Here is a 19741-nt window from a genome sequence, read left to right on the forward strand (position 1 = left end):
ACTAACCCAACTCTGCCAGATCCCTCAGATTTTTGCTGTCAGGAGCGGTAGGATCAGCTTCATGTGTTTGATTGAAGGGAAAACCAAAACACTTAAAAGGCGCATTATGCAACTTTTTGTGCAAAAAAAATAAAGTTGAGATTTGTGCGTATTTTGCCATGTTGTGACCCAGCGGCTGCATGAGTGGTCAGCGTGGCGCCTCTTCTTTTGATCACAGTAGTCTTTACAACGCTCCAGGATCAATTCTTTTGTGGGTTTTCTGCTGAGAGGCTCCGACAGCAGAGAAAACCAGCCAAACAATTGATCCTGGAGCGTCCTAGAGATCACTGTGATGGAAAGTAAAGGTGCCATGCTGACTACATGCTCACTACAAGGTCTAATACGCACAAATATCAACTTTTTTTCCCCACATAAAAGGTTGCATAATGCACCTTTAAACACACACTCAAAGAGAACGGAAAATCAACTGCGATTTTTTGAGTTTGTACGCACAAATATCAATAAAACTTACACTTTCCATTATTGACAAAACTGTTTACGTGTGTAAAAACCTGTTGTGACAGTAATTTGTGACTATAAACTCACTCACACTAACCACTCTGCCACTCCTACTATAAATACTAAGTAATATTGAATCACCACCTTTTGACTATTTTTTTTTTTTTTTACAAGGCTGTAGGGTGTAATTATTTTCATTCACCTGAAAAATACCCCAGCACAGCGTTTGTTTGAAGCTGTCTGAACTGATCACAGCGCAAGAAGCCAATCCAGCCGCCCAGTCGCTGGCTCAGGAAATCGACAAGAGAAATATTGCCTTAGTCTGAATAAATGTCCGTGGGCAGAGTGGCCGGGTCTGAGCATAAACACAGACTGCGATTTTAAGCAAATGTTGGAACTGAGTGCAAATATACCGCGATTTGTTCAAGCAAATTATTCATAATTTACACAATGTCGGTTGAATTTCATCAGTTTGGATGCAGGGAAGCAGTGTATTTGAAAACCTTTTACTATCCTGCAAAGGCATATGTTCAGTGTTATTGCTCAGGCTCACTGTGATCCATGAATGTATTTTCGAACCGCTACAAGTAGGAAGGACCACTAGTACAACCAAAAACTATGCAAGGTCATCCCACTTTGACACCAATGGCACAATGTTTTGCTCGAGTGAGTGAGTCTTCTTTATGGGCTGCAGAGATGAAGGAGGTTTACGGGATTTGAAGTGAAAATGACCAGATCACTGACCGTACGAACGGCTCGAGCCCTAACACTTAAATCTTGCTTGACCCTATGACCCCGTGACCGGTTGCTTGACTTGTAATCCTGCTTTAGAAGCTTGCGTTGGCGGCGGTGGTGCGTTTTCTTGCGCCTGCGTTTCCCTGCCTCTCGTCTCGCACAATCTGGACACGTTTTCACTGGTAGCGCTGCAGTGTTTTTCCCCTCTGTCTGTCAGGATCTGTCTGGGTTGTGTCAGGAGCCGCGCATATGGACCGCATTAGGATCCTGTCTTTAAACTGCCACATGCTTTAGCTTTGATTTACTTAAGCGGTACTGTCATGGCAGAAAAGCGCCGTGAACTTTGGGCCTCAGGGCTCGCACTGACATGAGCTGGGACTAAACGCGGGCTTGGTTGTGTCAGTGACTTGTTATTTAATATGATTTGAAGTCTGCTGTTTTTTTTTTTTTAGTACAAATCAAAGTTCTGTGCCATGGTGCAGCTTTAAAGGTGCAACTTTTTAAGTGAAAAAAACAAACAAACAAACAAAAAACAGGGGATGGCTTTACCTCCTACAGACTGTACCAGACTGGGGTATCGGTGGTGGGCTGCTGGTGTGGTGGGGGACGGTCACACGTGCTGGTGTTTTGATCATGCTTTTCCCCTGCATGTGTTTGCCCAGCGCTCTTTAAAGCAATACTAATTAACTTGTTTACCTTAATAAATCCTTTTCGTAGTCCCTCTGCGGGTAATACAAGTGCTAATGGGATGATTGGGGAGTCTTTGATCTCCCCCTGGTGTCTCTCGCCAAAAAAACACAAAAACCCAATACAAACTAATGGAATCACGAAGAAGAAGCTAACAGGCTAACGGGCAAAGCTAATTTCCGGCTAGCACCACTTAAGCAGTATTTACACCCAAGTCTGAGTGAAAATAATGATCTCCATTGTGTAATTGGATGTACAATATCCCTCTCTCGCTTTGTCTTTTCTGTCAGCGTAGTATTTACTCTCACGGACAAGTAATGAGTAAAAAAACGCAACATGCTACGACACCTGCAGTGGCGCTTATGGCCTCTAGGTTGCACGAGTTACTTAGCACTGCTTTAACACTAGTGTTGGAGCGAGACCCATGAGTGTGTTCTCTCTCTCTCTTTCCTCGGAACGTGGACAGGAGAAATAGTAAAGCTTACAGTTAATGAAATAAGCCCGCACTCACACTCTGAACCGTACCATTCTCTAGCTTGTTTGAGGAACGGTCTGAATGGCCCGCGCTCACATGAACCGATCATGATTACGTGTGCAGCCGAAGAGCCAGCAGGTTTAATGTGGAGGGAAGATAAAAAATAAGAATCTATTGTGACCCCCCTTGTGAAATCTGTTTAGGACTAAGTGAATAATAACTAAAATATGTGCTTTTAATGTGTCCCCCTGTCCTCAGCTCTGGCCCAATGAATTGAATGCATACAAAATGGCCAAAATGGCTGATATTTTTTTCTAAATAATGTATAAATATTTGTTTTCTGAGGGGATTTTGGATTTGTTAAGTGCCTTGTATCTTGTAGCTCAAAGCCCAATGTGTAAATCCAAAGGTCGATTACTGAATCATTGTCCACATTGTAAATTATGTTCTGTCTTTTAAAGCGAAAAAAAAAAAACCTAAGGTTAAACATGAACAAAAGATTAAAAATAACGCCTAAATGGTTGATCTTTTGCTGCATGTTTTTACCCTGACCTTTCAGATCGCTTTGCTGCGGGGGAAGATTTAGATATTGTGGACACTCCATTACTGTTATACTGAAAAAAAAAAAGAAAAAAAAAGTACTTTTACCTCTAATGGCCTTGTTTACCTCCCTAACCAGCCAGAGGATGGTGTGTTCTCAGAGAGGGAAGGCAGATTATCAATGGTGCTTACATCGCTCTCTCCCCCACCCCTCTCTCTCTCTCTCTCTCTCTCTGTTTCTCTCGGAGGCGCAAATGGTTTTCCATGAATCAAACAAAACATCATTTTTTGCCCTGAGAAATGCACATAATATAGCATCAAAAGTGACCAGACTAAAATGCACTGAGCGGGGTGTTTCGGATGAAAGTACGTCCGAGCTAAGTGCGTAATATGCATTTGTCGACGCTCTGTTACTTTAGGCCTTAGGAAGGAAACACTCACTCACTGCAGACCATGGTTAATCCAGGCTACACGGACAGATGGCCCTTTACTCCAGCATTCACTTTCTGTGGAGAATTCAACATGCACCAAATTCTCTCAGTACACATGTAATACACACGGACTTCATGCTGAATCCAAATGAGGTTGTGTGAAAGTAAATAGCTGTCTTCCAGTGTGAACAGCTTTAACAGAGATCTGAAACAGTGGCTGGAGTCAAATCAGAGCTGCACACATGGTAGCGCTGTATGCAATGTATTGATGATGTGTATTGTTTTTTATATACCGCACATGTGTTCTGTTAAATGGGTCTTGTATATCAAATAGATAAATACATAATTAAATATATGTCCTATGTAAATTACTGTCTAATGTCAATTGTCTATCTCTAGTTGCTTGGAAATTCTTAATCGTGCGTACAGTGCACTGCGTTAAGGCTTTCGTGCAAGACACGGCATGTTTCCAAAGCCATGAGGTTCTGCTCAAAGTGGTTCAACAACATGTTTCATTTATGGTTTCACTTTATTGGTTTATTAGATGAATGCCTGTGCCCATGTGCTGCGCTGTTGATAATGAATGTCATTCTTTCTGATAACTTTTCATTGTAAACATCATCTGACACGCGTTCACTGAGACGTCAACAAAAGACAGAATACAGTAGGATGCGTTGGCCATAGAGTACAAAAAAGTGGGTTAGCGACAGACTGGAGTTTACAGGGTCCACAGCGCCCCTATTCTGTACTGAGCCTATACTGTTAAAAGTATGTATTTTCAGCCTTTGCTTTCAACCGATTTGAAAGTCACACAGACTATTATGCGGTCATTTTTTATTCCCCTCGACCCAACATTCCAACTGCATGAACCTCAGACAAATGACTTCATAGGGCTTCCAACCAAGCATCAAAACAACACTTAAAGCAGAACTAAGTAACTTTTGCCCGTAGAGGCTACAAGCACCACTGCACTGTGGCCTGTTGCTTTTTTTTTTTTTTTACTAATTAATTGTCTGTGAGAGTAAATACTACGCTGAGAAAAGACAAAGAGGAATATTGTATATTGTGCCACAACCCAATTACACAATGGAGATATTTTTTCCCGCTCAAACTTGGTGGTAAATCCTGATAAAGTGGCGATAGCCCACAGTTAGCTTTGCCCGTTAGCCTTTGAGCTTCTTCTGATCGTGATAAACCAAGTAACAAGGTTTCGCAAAATGTTCATTAACAAACCGAATGCTGTAGACCAGGGGTGGGCAGTTCATTTTCATAAGGGGCCACATGAGGAGCCTGAATTGAGTTGGAGGGCCGCACCAACAATAACACAAACTTATATCGGGATATAAGTATAATATATCGGGAGTGTATCGCCGGGGTCCATGAACAAAAGCTCCAAAATAAAAAAAATGTTTTGATTGGGAAAATACATTGAGGACTTTTTTTCAATAAATCTATAATGATGAGCCTGGCAGGACTGTAGCCTCATAAAAACGGCTTACACTTTACAAGCCTGTGTCACAAGTCTCTGCTACTTTGTAGTCAATATTCATTCACTCCGCACTCCGTGGTAGTAAGCTACTATTGTAGCCACAGCTGCCCAGGGGCAGACTGTCCATATCCCACTTGCAAGTCACACAATGTGTTGTTTATATCCTTATATCTTATTATGCCAGTGCCCTTTGCTGGACACCTGTGGAATTCTTTACTTTTATTCTTATTTAATCTGCCCCCTAGTGGCTGGAGTGAGCATTCTGGTAATAATTAAAAAAAAATCATAACTCCGCACAGGAATGAGCTAGAGACTTACTTTTTTTTTTGACATGCTTATGAATTTATGCCCTACAAGTTATGGGCCGGACTGAATCATCTCGCGGGCCGGATGTGGCCCGCGGGCCGTACTTTGCCCAGGTCTGCTGTAGACAGAATACAGTCAGGACTTACCTGTACCATGTCATAGCCTCAGAAATGCTAGTCTGATGTTTTCCAATAGTGTGTATTGGGGCTGCAGGGTCGGAGGCAGGGTTTTTTTCTGACCAGGGGGAGATGAAAGACCCCCCTGTCATCACATTAACACTTGTATTACCCCCAGAGGGACTACGAAAATGACTTATTATGGGGAAAAAGCTACTTAGTTCTGCTTTAAATCTTGTCTGTCCCTGAGCCGCGTTGGCCTATGTGCAGTGAATGACATCAGCCGGTTTTATCCCAACTGTTCTGCCTGGCTTGCTCTTATCAGATGTCGTAATTTGTCGGCAGAGATTGTGTGTTGAGAAATCTCAGGATCAAATCGGAGTCAGTGAAACTCGATGATACATTTACAGCCCTTTTCGCAGTAATGCGCTGTTTACCTGTGCGTCGGGGTGTTAATTATTGACCTCGCATTTGCGGCTGATGCGTGGGTGTCTCCGTGAATCAAATGGAAATGAATGGAAATTTACTTCTCCACCAAAGCAGCAGTGTAGTTCATTGCGTCGCACAGTGAGAGCTTGTTGTTTCTTGCCGGGGTTTCACAGTATCGTATCATGTTGCGTTACGTTGTAATCTCCCACAGCAGCTATGGCAGCCTTGTTGGGACATCAGGATTGTTTAGTATTTTTCCCCTCGTTTTACTGTATCTGAATGAAACCTAAATAATGACAGGGTTGAGTTTGGCCCTCAGTTTGCCTTTCATCAGTATTTCCGTCTCCCTCTCTCTCTCTTTTGCCTCCGGCTCCATGCGCTGTGCACTCCACTTGATTTGATTATCCATTCAGACCTTTCCTATGAGGAAATAACAAATTTTCCCATGACACAGACTATAAGAGGAATATGCCGTTGACCGTGACGGTATGGTGTGAAGTGACAGATAAAGGCTTATGACTATTTCTCACGTAATTGTTTCTTATTTTTTTCATCCCTTGTTATTGATTGTGCCGTGCAACCTTGCTGTTTCTATTTGTAATTTGTGTATGGTCGATGCAGTCTGGAGCTCGGTGAATGGGCGAATCCTGTCAAAGGTTGTAATAGAGCAATAGAACGATGCTCGAGAGTCATAAGCTCCCACACAATTTGTATTCTTCTAATGTTACATACGTAGCTAGACTCAAACCAGTGCAATGCCAGGCGGGGGAGGAGGGCAGTCACTGGCCTGTCTCAAACCTGAGCAAGATAGAGGTCTAGGTTAAAAAGGTGGACACTATCAAAAACACTGTTTTCTCTTATGGTTCAACCTTATTTGATTTGATTTGTTTACATAATATAACTTATTACTTATACTTATTACTTATAACTTTACATACTATAGCTTATTAATATAGCTTTAACTAGTATCGAGTGTGAACAGACACAAGCTAAGGAAGCCCAATCAAAAAGCAAAATTCAGACCAGGCGCTAACTGCCTAAAAGCCCCATGATGATGATAATGGTCGTTGTGGCCATATCACCTTTGCTCTGCCCAATCCCTCAGACCTAGGAAGCTAAGCAGGGAAGGGCCTGGTTAGTACTTGGATGGGAGACCGTTTGGTAACACCAGGAAGCCTGGGTGAATGTAGTGAGTGAGTGAGTGAGTGGTTGGTGGAGGTCGTAGGGGCCGATGGCGTAGACTGGTTGCCTTGCTTCCATCAGTCTACCCCAGGGCAGCTGAGGCTACAATAGTAGCTTACCACCACCAGGTATGGAGTGAACGAATAATGCAATGTAAGTGCTATATATAACCAATGCATTATTATTATGTTGAAGGTTGAGTTACTATTTTAATTTATACCCTATGAATGTTGTATAGAAGTTAATCAGCCCATCAGCAGGTAAATTAAAGAGGTATTAATCTTTAGAGCAGCATACAGTACAGGAGAGATCGTAGTGAGGTATTGAAGCCTCTGAAAGATCTGAAAACCTTTTAGACCGGCTGTTATTGCTCACTGCTGTGCCATTAGGCGAGTTTTTTGTGTAATGCTAAAACACCATGCTGGATGCCTGAATTATGCAGTGTGCATGGAAACCTAAAAAATACAGCCAGGCTCTTTCTCCAGCACTTTTATAGCTACATTAATTTATTATGTTCAATTTGATTACTCCTGCTGCCTTGAGCGACAGTGGGTGTATGTAAATAGCTCTATTAGAGCCATTTACAAGGCATAAGTTAATAAACACGTCTGTAGCCCTGTTTAGCTAGAAACTGGCTGACTACATTAAAGTACAAATGAGAACATTTGAGGAGGACCTTAGCCGAAGCACTGATCCTAACTAGTAACATATACACTATATACTTCTGAGACTCAAATCTTTCATATTGTTTGAATGTATGTGTCTACAACATAATTTACTATGGTATTTCATTAGTTTGAAATTAAAAATAACATTTGTACCATACAAGTTGTTCAGTCATATTAAAAATTTAATAAGAATACGAAATAAATGGCCATAACCTTAAGATTGATTTTATTTGTAATGTTTATCACGCACGTCTCGCCCAAACGTTTGCACACTGTCCGTTGCGTATATTGTAATGCATATTGCTTGGGCTAAGAAGATTTCTATAATGAGACGTATGGAGTTTATTCAGCCGAATAAAACTGCTATAATCAGCACCTATAGCTCCCCGTCTGTGGATATTTCTCTCGCATTCTTTCCTTCCCTCTCGGCTCGCTCACTGGACTGCTGCTTGCACGCACATGTGACCTCCTTTCCACAGTCTGCTGGTGTCAGGCTGCAGCGACGACAGACAAATCCACTGCAAACTCTACAGGTTTCAGCTCCTTTTGTGAAGCGGAGACTCGGACTGTAATAATAAACCAACAATGGAGGGCCTGAAGTACTTAAGCTCGCATATAGTGTAAGGCATATGGGACAATGCTGAGTCTTTGAAAACAGAGCAGAGGATACTGGTGTGGCCACGGGCGGGAAATGCAATGCCATGCCAATAATAGGATGGGGCAGCAGTGTCAGTGGCACTTCACACATTACAAACAGGCTGCTTTAAAGGTGGGATTAGTCAGAATAGTGTCAAACTCCAGGCATGATTTATAATAAGTAGGTAATTAAGCCTCAGTCAGGTTCATTTCACTATGTCCTCAGCATCTTCTTCTTCTCTCTTTCAGTCATCTTTATGAGAGTTCCGATTCGTTTGTTTTTTGATGATGAATATATATGTTTGTGGATGTCTTTTATCTTTTGCGGGGGTCAAAGCATTAAGGTGCTAAGTGACAGATACAGGAACAGCAGGGAACGGAGATGTTTGCCGCGAGCTCCGGCGATCTGTTTGATTTAGGCCTCACCGTGTGTCAGCGGCAAATCAGATCAGAGGCAGCAGAGAAGCTCTCTCCCCTGGTCCACGCGGAACAAACACAAACACACACACACACACACACACACACACACACACACACACACACACTCGCATGAGCCGGATACTCGTGTCTTAGTGGGGATCTCGACTTGCTTTTGTTTATGTATTCCAGAAGCTAACCTGTACCAGTCCCGGGCCGCTCTGCTCCATAGCCTTCCCTGAGCTCCCGTCAAGGCGACTGCAGTGAGCCTCTTGATCCTTGGGACTGTTTGAAAAGATCACAGTTTCCACAGTTTATCAAAGGAGCAAGAGCTGACCCCACTGTGTTTGCGCCGTAAACTCTGCTTGAACTCTGTCTGCGCATGTAAAATGTATGAAATTTAGTCCTCTGCTTTTGGTGATTCCTTTTGTAAAGTTGAAAATGAGCGATTTCTTTGTTTGTCTGTGTGTTGAACATCCTTATAGTGTTGTTAGGATATTGAAATTTCAAACTCGATTTCGATATTGAAAATATAACTCGATTCTCTATACCAATTTCGATACCACAGTATGTAAAAAAAAGTTTAATTTGCTGTAGGAAACTCTTGTCTCCTTCCTTCTGCACTGTATTGTCTATTTTGCAGAATACTCAACATTATGTTTGTTTATTCAGATTTTCCATGTTCTTGAGACATGAAGTAATAAAGGGTCTAATTTGTTATCTCTGAATAACTGTTTTTGCACATAGTCAAATGCTTATACTGTATTTGACGATTTAGCCTACAATATAAAGTGTTTACAGACTGGATTTGGCCCATCAGGTTAAACACTGTCTGTTTCTGCCTCCATGAACAGTAACAGTCACTGCTGTCACATTTAGGAGGAGAACAGTGCATTAATCCAAAGCACAATGTTAAAACTGGCCTTTAAAATTCTTCTAAATATATTCACGAGTTAAGTACAGACAGGTAACATGTAACTATACAGTTGACATTTGTACAATTTCATTTTGTTGAGATTTTTTAAAGAGAAAAATGGCTTAATAGCCCATGCTAACTGCTGCATGTAAACCAATGGCCGCTAAGCTAACACTAGCCACAATAGCACATTCTACAATTCCAATAAAAACGCCTGCTCCTTTCAGCCTGGTACTGCACCAGTTATCAGATCCTACACTTCGACAATGGATGCATGTAGTTTTAGAATTGTATTCAGGGTTTAAGTGAGTACTTTTTAGCTCTAAATTAAGTTTTGACCGTAGCGCAGCAGGTTCCTTCCTGTGCTCTGGGAGCCCAGAGGAAACATAGAAAGTATCGATACCTCCTCAAATTAATGTCTAACTAGCATCGATTTAGTATCGAGGAAACAATTTTTTTGACAACTTTACAGCCTTATGTTTTGTGTATCCTAAACTAAGTGTTTAGGATAAACTTAAAAGCAAATCTTAGCTTTATCCACAGTAATCTGGCACTTGGTGCTCCACGTGGCCCAGTTTTCCCAAAGCTGCACATTCCTGTTCAGTTCTCCCTCAGTCGCCGCACCATGTGACTTGACCTGCACCATAGATTTTCAGTGGAGCTGTCACCGTCTGGGCCTATAGACTCAAACACGGAGGACTCTTTTAAGTGACGAAGACAATTCATTTTGATTTCAATAAGACTCAAAGCAGGAAGGTGCGGGGTTCGATTCCCGGGCCAGGTGGGGTCTTTCCAAGTGGGGTTTGCTTGCTCACCCTGTGTCTGCGCACGTGTCTGTTCCCCCTATGCCACTAGAAGCATGCTCCACAGGCTAGAACTCTGATCTGGAGATTATCTGATGCTCCTGACAGTTCGCCCTGAGCCACTGGGTCAAATGAAACTAAAACTAAAATGATCAAAGGAAATGTATGTCTTCTAATGTCTACACGTGGCATATTTTATGGACTGAAGCAAGACATGATAAATCCATAATATATGTTGCGGGGGGAAAAAAGAGCTGAGCACTATGGTTAAACAGTGTGTCTAAATATAGCGGCCTGTGATGTAACAATGTGACTGCGTGTATCAGTGCCTTTGTAATCCACTATATCCCCTGGACATCAACATGACTCCAATGAAAACCATTTTAATCTCTGCTTTTTCCACAAATCAGCTCCGGATAGAGGATTGGTGTAGTAATGGCTCAGGGTGTAGACTTACAGGGATGAAGATGTCTATATAAACAAGTTAGATTTTCTACTCTGAGATGCACCTATGTATATTTCTTTTAAACTGTAGCATTTCAAGAAGGTCGTTGCTGCTGTGGCACTGAAGAAGAAGAGTTAGTGCAAGTAGAAGTAGTAATTTTGGGGATGGTTGTTCAGTTTCTGGTTGTTATCAGGACTTTTTCTTTTCTGACTATAGCAACATTATCATTCGAATACACACGTTTGAACTGGGCCCCCTTTAGGTAGTGACTGTGATTATTTTTTGAAGATATGTGGCTACTTTTCTGTTATTGCTGTGGCTAATGATCGCTCACGGCTGTTTGTCTGTTCAATAAGCCGCAGAAGACAGATGAGAAATAAATCTGCTGGAATGAGCTTGGAGTGGTCAGTGAGGCGAAGCTTTGGGGCCAAATCACTGCGCAGACTCCAGCGTGATGTAACGCACTGTGATGAGAGGCGTTGGTCGTTTTTATTTAATGTCCAAGTCATTGCTCTAGGGCACATATTAATAATTATATATATATATATATATATATATACAGTATATTGCACCCTGACCACAGTTTTCCATGTTATTTATTTTTGCATTGATTCTACCTTTTGTTTTGAGTAGAATTATGGTGATAATACAAGTGAGTAGAGTATTTATTTGGTGTTTCTCTTCTTCCTTTTATACCAGAACTCCTCACAGGTTGTCTCGGTATGTTGCGTTCCGTGCCATCAGATGAGGATGCACTTGACCCTTTTCTATCCGCAATGTGTGACGAGCTTCACATTGCTCTTGGATAAGAACTGCTGTTTAAAAAAAAATGGCATCGTTTTGCTTTGCATGGCCGGGCGAACCCCTCACGGCGCTTGGTATCTTGACGTGACAAGGCCACGAGCTGCTCTCTGCACATCACAGTTTGATAGTTTCATTTATTTCCGAAAGATGTTGTAGGAGTGCAGTGGATACAATCTGTAATAGGCCGGTGTGAGTAGATCTGACTCTCTAGGCGTCTGTTGTGTGCAGTGCTGTAGTGATAACTCACAGGAGCACCAGTTACAGAGAGAATGTTAGCTACTAATGTTTGTCTAATCCATATATAACGATAGAACACATTTATTGTGGAAATTAAAAGTATTTGACCTTAATTTGAGTATTGTCTGTCTTGAGGATTGAGATATATAATAGATATATATAAAGATATATAACGCTTAGTGTAATGGGATATTGTTATTGATTCAAGCGCAAAAAGTACTTGTTCCACTCAGTTACTTAAAGCAACACCGCATAAAATGTTACCCCATAAATAAAATTAAAATACAAGCGTTTATTTTATGGCAGATATTTATATCATTGAAAAATCCAAACAAACTTTGCTGTGAGCGGCTCAGCTCTCCCAAGACATGACTGTAACTTTACCAGGAGTGGGTACGTCTCCAGGTCGTCTCCGTGGAGATGTCGACTAAAGGCAGCAGAATTTGAGATTTGAATGTGGGTTAGGTTCTCATCCAAATCCATTCTTTGATTACACAAAAATAGCATTTTCTGTGTCGAGCTGGTCATTAGGAGCATGTTTTGTACTGTTGGTAACACCATAGTCCAAAATGTTGCGCAGTGTGCCTTTAAAGTAAGGGTATTTTACATTGGGCTTGGTTCTAGATTACATAACCTGCTGCTGTTCTTAACCCCTTAACCCCCGCCTGAACCAAGCACATTTTCTCCCAGACAAAAAATTTAAGAAGTGGAAAAAGTGTGGCAAAAAGAAGAGACAAAAATGTGATGAACAAGAATCAAAAAATGCAACAGAAAAGCCACAAGTGAGCAAAAGAAAGTGACAAAAAAAAAAAGCAATGAAAAAGAATGTTAAAGTGATTACAACATGGCAACAACGCAAGTGAAAAGATCTGTTTACATCAGTTTTGTCGGTCGTTCAAATGAGGCGTTACACTGGCCATAGGCTGTAAGCCGAACTGGAGAAAATGAACACGGTTAAGGAGGAGCATAACATGGAGAAAGTCTTAACCTTTTATAGGGCGCTCATTGAAATACGTTGAAATAAATCATGTGTGTGTCACTGGGGTGTCACAAGTTAATTAATAACATTTTTCAATATTTTTCATTATCATGCAAAAAATCAATGTGAACTAATTTACCATATTTGGTTCCTTGCCCTAAACTGGTAAAAAACAAAGTTACCATATTTAGACAATTGCCTTTTAAGGGGTCTCTGCAGCAGGAAGGCCATATGTAAAGTGTGCGAAAATTGCCAAAAATAGTCACTTGCCCTGTAAAGGGTTAACTCTGCTGACTGGATACTGTATGCCCACTGGAGCTGTAACCAGCGGCAGAGTCTGAGCTGAATGAATAAATAAACTCTGTTGGGCATCACTCGGTCACATGACCCAATCACACGATGCTTGTGAAACAAGGCTAGCATTATGACCACCCCCTCCCATGAAATAGCTACCATGGCATGCTCACACATACAGCAGGCTATACAGTAACATAAAGGTGAAGTGCATACGTAATCCGTGAGCTGGCCTGACCTCAACTACACTCCCTGTGTTTAGCGCCACTCCATTGGCTGAGAGACGGTACACAGGGGGCAGAGTTATTTAGAAATATATTATGTAACGTTGCCTGGTGAAGGGGCAGGGCAGGCTAACGATGAAGAATTGAGAGAGAGTGGAAGTTCATGTCAGGAAAGGCAGGAAGGGAGCTGTACAGTAAAAAGAGGAGTCACAGTAATTAGTCGCAAGATCATAGGCTCAAATCTTGTACATAGATATAACACATTTCAGACTTATGCAGAAGTGCATTGCTTGTACTGTACTGCATTTTTTTTATTGCTATAGTGCGAAATATTTTTATCTGTGAGAGAAAAACACAACCAATTGTGATTTGAATTATTATATATTGCATTTTATGTAAAAAACAAAACATAAACAAAAACTTTCTCATTGTTCATTATAACTCACTCCAGAAGCATGAAGAAAGCCCTGACACACAATAACTCTCAAAAGTGTATTCATTTCTGTTATTCAGCTTAAACTATGAAACTGATATATGATAGACTCAACATGCAAAGTGAGACATGTATAGCCTTTACTTGTTATAATTTTGATTATTTTGGCTCAGCTTGTAAAAACCCAACATAAAAAAAATATTTTGAAAATGGACTGTAATCCATAATCATCGAAATTATAACAAACAAAGGCTTGACATTTGTCACTTTGCCTGTAATGTGTCTATAACATACAATAGTTTTACAGTTTAAGTTGAATTACAGAAATAAATGAACTTTTGAGCGATATTCTAGTTTTCAGAGTTTCACCTGTATGAACTGCTGCTGAACTGACAAACTGAACTGGAAATTCCTCTCATATTCCTCTCATGGTCATTTTCTAAACTACAGGGTTAACAGGTTTTTGAGTTTGTTTCTGAGCGCATTATATTACCTGTTTTTACTAATTGCAACTATTAAAATGCCAATCTTGAGATTACAATATATTGCACAGCCCTACCTGAGATGTCTCTGATTTAAAGAAAAATAAGTATTAACATTATGTGTGCAGTTAATAAGGTGTGGCAACAAGTGAAGCTTGACAGCCACATGTCAGTGAAAGGCACATACCAACCATTTTACTTTCTCTGTGAACTCAAACGCGCTGTTAAATTACTTCCTTAAACAGGACATTGACATGCTACTCTTACTTCTGTTTGGACAAATAAATGCTGATATTTTTACTTTGTGACTTGATGCGTAGGTTGACTGTTTTATTGTGGCGGCTGCATGACCCCAGGAGAGCATTAACAGGTCGAGTGTTGCCCAGTGATTCGTGTTCACAACATCTTCAGTTGCTTCCCTCTTTGGCAGCTTTAAGTTGATGAGCAGTGAGGCAGCCAAGAAGATGATCACTCACAACATGGGATCAAGGCAGACCGCCCGGCGCTATTAATACTGCACAACTGCCAGTCGGCGCTCCATCTGCATTGGGACATACGATCAGGTGTCCGCCAGGGGCTGTGTCCGAGACCAAAGGCGAGAGCTTCTTTGGTAACTCGAAGTCATGAAAGTTTGTGATATAAATGATTGGATCTACATGCTGGTTGGTCGTTTATATGGTGTTTTTGTCAGGCTTTTGTCTTTAAAAAAAAAATCTACCTTCCCTTCTAGTTCAAATTTGATTTTTTTCCAATTGAACATGCTTCATTACATCATGTAACAAATTAATATATATTTTTTTATTTTATTTTTTTATCCAATTTAGTAGGTTCAGTCTTCTAGATAGCGCTGAGACAAATTTGACAACTGTTTTCTGCAATTCCGTTTATATATAAATAGCTAGAAAATAGCTAGAAAAACTAGAATCAACAGAAGTCTGTGAGAAAAAACTATTTAATGATATTATATGCAGGCGAAACAGCAAAATATTATAAGTGAAGGTATAATTTTTATTGGGGTCATGACTCTGTAGCAATCTATGGAGTCTAAGAAACATGAAGCGGTTCTGAACGGCATAGAAATATTGATACTACGGTAAATCTTAGGCTTGACAAGATTAGACCATGTCACCAATGAAGAAGTACGTAAAGTGGTTTGGACATGTGATGAGAAGTGCCGATGAATCAAGACAGACATGAGATTAGACCCCTCTGGACAACGGCCCAGAGGCCGGCCCTAAAAGCGATGGGTGGATGCCAGCAAGGATGATATGGGAGTCGCCAATGTCACCACAGAGGACGCCTTGATCGGCCAAAATGGAGAGCAGCTTGCAAGATAGTGGACCCTATAAACTGGAAAAACAGGAGAAGAATTTGGGTTATGACCTGTCATTTGCCTCAGAGTAAGAAGGTCCCGGGTTTGATTCCGCACCAGATGGGGCCTTTCTGTGTGTGTCTGCGTAGGTCTCCTCCGGCTCCAGTTTCCCTAAAACAATGCACGATAGGTTAATCCTCCAGTCAGGTGACCGTGAAGTCTGGCTCGATACCTGGAGACGGGTACCTGGGCAGCTTAGGATCAGACAAATGACCCAGAGGACAATGCAAAGCTTACAACTGAGAAAGAAAATTATACTCTCATTTTACTTAGCACTGTGAATACACGACCTAAGGCAAAGTGCAATGACTTTGAACATATATGTGAGTTTGTCAAGTTTAATTAATCAAAACGTCTACTGTTGTTGCAAAGATGTTCACCCACAATGTCCACTTGCACCAAAATCATGGGACATGTTCATCAGCCCTCAAATAATCCCCTTTTAATTGCCAGGAGAAGGCATATGCTACATTTTGAACGTGTTTGTTAGTTCAGGGAGTTCAAATCTTGGTCAAGTCTTAAGTGGCCATAGCCCTGGTTCGCTGGGGGCTAGACAGGAACTGGGTACTGACAGGAAACATCGCAGCCAGGCTCGAAGGCCCAGTGGACAAGGCATTGGCTGTGTTGCATCAGAATTCTGTCACAGTGTTTAATTGGAATATGGATTGGGGCGTAGAAGTGTGGCTGATGCAAAAAGTTGTTAAAGATTCCCGTTTTTACAGATGGAAATGATATATACATTATAAGTTGCATAGTTCATATTTGGGATCCTTCATCTGTCCGAGCTTGCGTGTATCATATAGAGACGCTGGACAACTTGGCCCAAAGCTATGGATGAATGCCTGGGTTGGCCTCTTTCCCAGACAGTCCAGTTTACATAAGCCTGCGTCGTCTTTCAAGTGACCGTGAATCTTAACATGCAGGTCCTCTTGATATACGGTATGATTAGTGTTTCCTCGTTTCCTCTGATCATATGTCCAAAGCTATGGCCATGTTTAGACTAAGACATTTGTGGCTTCAGCATCTTTTTTTTTGGCTCTGGCGTTTTGCCGGAACAGTAGCAGCGACAAACAATTCATATTCATTATTCATATTCATTCACAATTTTAAATGACACAACAATGTGTTGTCACTCCTGCTTCCATCTATTTGAACCTTTCTAGTGTATCAATGGAATGTGATGACGGAAGAATGCGACCTGGCCAGTCAGTCTGAAGATGCACTGCAGAAGTTCAAATACGTTTCAGGTTAAGGAGCACATATAGTCGGAGTGGCCTGGGTCATATTTGAAATTGGATTCGGAGCCGAAAAAATATTGGTATTGGTAATATCTGATAACAAAGCGATTTTTACTATCAACATTTTTGGATTTTTTTTTTACATTTTTTATATTAGCAACAAATAAATAAGGCTTTTACTTAGTTTCATGACAACTGTTAAAACTTTTCTAACAACAAATATTGTTTTTTCCCTTTCCATTTCCATTTAACAAACTGTTTCCCCAAAGTTCAAGAGTGTGTATTACGAGATTGCTGTGAGTGCTTTTGTTTAGAGGTCGATATTCGGGAATTTTACCGATATCGGCTATCGGCCAATCTGACACCGATAAAACCTGAAAAAGCCGATATCTCTGGGACCGAAAGAGCTAGAGACTTCCCATTTTGCATTGGAAAGAGCGAAGTCAGGACTTTAAAATGAATCCTAGTCCAACATGTGCATTTTGTTTTTCCTCGCGGTGACGCCAAGCGCGGGCCGGTCCGTGTAATCTTTCTCTCTCTCTCTATAGAGAGAGACATTAACATTGTTAAGCTCACGATAACTGTTTTTAGTTTGACGCGTGAGACCCGAAGGCTTAAGAAAGAACGCAAGGCAGCGCAATGTAAACGAGGAAATGAATGTCAGCGGTGTTTCTCATCAGTGCGGTCACCTCCTCTTGTGACGCCCCCTCACAGGTGGCGTAGGCGAATGGCGCATACAGCTCCGCCACTCGGACAATAATTCGCCAAGAGCCTGCGCCCCTCCGTGCGCCACCACAAGATCTGGCCCCAAGTGTTTATGTTTTTACTGGATTACAGACCAGACATTTGGAAAAAATCATCCAAACATATCGGCTGTGCACATCGGCCGGCCAATAAAAATCCAAAATTATCGGCATCGGTCTTAGAAAAACCCATATCGGTCGACCTCTACTTTTGTTCTATATGCATGATTATAGTAAAAAAGGATTATGTCAGTCCGACACAAGCTACATAATATATGGAGCATGCTGCATAGCCATTATCAAGCTCAGCAAGAGATCCCTCTTACATAAGGCTCCTATACATTCCAGCCGTGTGTTGCCAAAACAAACAGGAGAAAGAAAAGGGATTTAAGCCATTACTGTCAGTGATTCATTTCTCAACCATTGACGACGCGACGCTGTCTGCCTGTTACACCCTCATCCCCGACAATCCCTTTTGAACTCTTGACACACTTCCCCGGTTTGGACAAATTGATGTTACCGCTCCTGACGAGGCTGTCCGACTCAGTACAGGTTGCTTACTCTGAAACCAATTACACGGCGGATTAAGGCGACTTTGACATGCGTATGTGTACGAACTGCGCGCTGATGTCTCGAGAGGTTTAAACAAGGCTTTACCACAAGCGTTGCAACACGAGTGGAAGCTTGCGCATGGATTTAGAGCTTAGTAACAGCATTGAAGATCCCAATCCAGTTGCAGTCTTTGGTATTTGTTGCATCCTTACTTACACTTTCCTGGTTTATAGGAAGGATTTTGGATTACTGAGCAAATTAGCTGAACATGATGAGGATTTATGGGAGCTATATAAATGTCCATGGCTGCGCGATCGTATATCTGGCTACTGATCTCGCTGGAAATGGTTTTCATATGTTCCTCGGCTGCACTTTAGTTTTGGCAGTACAAAATCCCCCAAAAGTGATCCTCTCTCCAAGCAACAAAACAGTAATGTATCCAAGGTGGTTCTGCGCTTCACCGCACGGTCCTCAAATCTTGCCGGGAGAGATTAAAACAATATTTACATGAAACAACAGGCCGGTTTCGTGACTGTGAAAGAAACGCTCTCGTACCTAGTGAGCAGACGAGAATGAGCTGATTATTTTGAAATGAAATCTTCCAAGTAGCAAAATAGGGCTCAAGCCAGGTTTGAAATAACAGGTAAGCAGAGTGAATCATCCTCCTCCGTAGCCCTATTCTCTACGTCCTCTTCCCTCACCTCATCTGACTGAATGTCCTCTTTCACTGCATGCATCCACCTCCCAAAGGATCGTCCACAAAGAAGAACGATGGTGTCTAATTTTTCTCCGTGTAATTGCTTCCATGTCCAGGGGTATTAACACTTGAGAGAAGACTGAATTATGATCTTGCTGTGCTGAACAAGTCTAAGAATTGCTTTGCTTACATATCTGCAAAGGTCTAAATAACAATACCTGCACGGTTTATACTGTATGATGGAGACAAGATGCACTTTGTTCTCTGGAGAGGACACTACCTCCTCAGCTGCACCCGTTATTATTTATTCAGTTCTAAACCAGTACTTGATTCAATGCCTAAACCGTTTCTGTCAACAGCAGTGGCTCTGGTGGTAATGTGGCTTTCCTCACAAACCTGCCACATTATTGCTTTATCTGAAAGTGCTTTCATCTGACTGACGTCGAGCACATCATTTTGAACGCTGTCACCACTTACAGACACTTTTATGAAACAGTCATTTGACCGTAGCTCACATGGGCGGAGAGTGAGGACTTTGCACTCTGTAACGGATTATGCTTCATGCGGATAATTCCTGCCAATATTACCAGTGATACCACAACAGGATTCGAAGCTAAGAGGCGCTATATAAATACTCTTCTAGTTCTGATTCTGATTCTTCTGATTCTTCTGATTCTTCTTCTTCTGATTCTTCTTCTGATTCTTCTGATTCTGATTCTGATTCTTCTTCTTCTTCTTCTGATTCTGATTCTTCTTCTTCTGATTCTTCTTCTGATGGAGATGTTGTGCAAATGTTCGCAGGTCCTGTGCACACCCTGCAGTTATCTCTTTATATAACTTGACCAGTTATTAGTGCACTTAGATACCTCCCTATTCCCATGGTTTCACCACTGTCTCAATAACGTATATGCAT

The 19741-nt window shown here is 41.4% G+C and overlaps 1 protein-coding gene across 2 annotated transcripts in view; it reads left to right on the top strand.

Annotated features, from left to right (window-relative positions):
- The window catches only part of LOC306970110 (glucocorticoid receptor-like), a 71221-nt gene that overhangs the window by 27103 nt on the left and 24377 nt on the right, over positions 1-19741 (top strand). The window lies entirely within an intron of this gene.

The sequence above is a fragment of the Gobius niger genome (assembly GCF_951799975.1).
Source record: "Gobius niger genome assembly, chromosome: 11".
NCBI classification, from domain to species: Eukaryota; Metazoa; Chordata; class Actinopteri; order Gobiiformes; family Gobiidae; genus Gobius; species Gobius niger.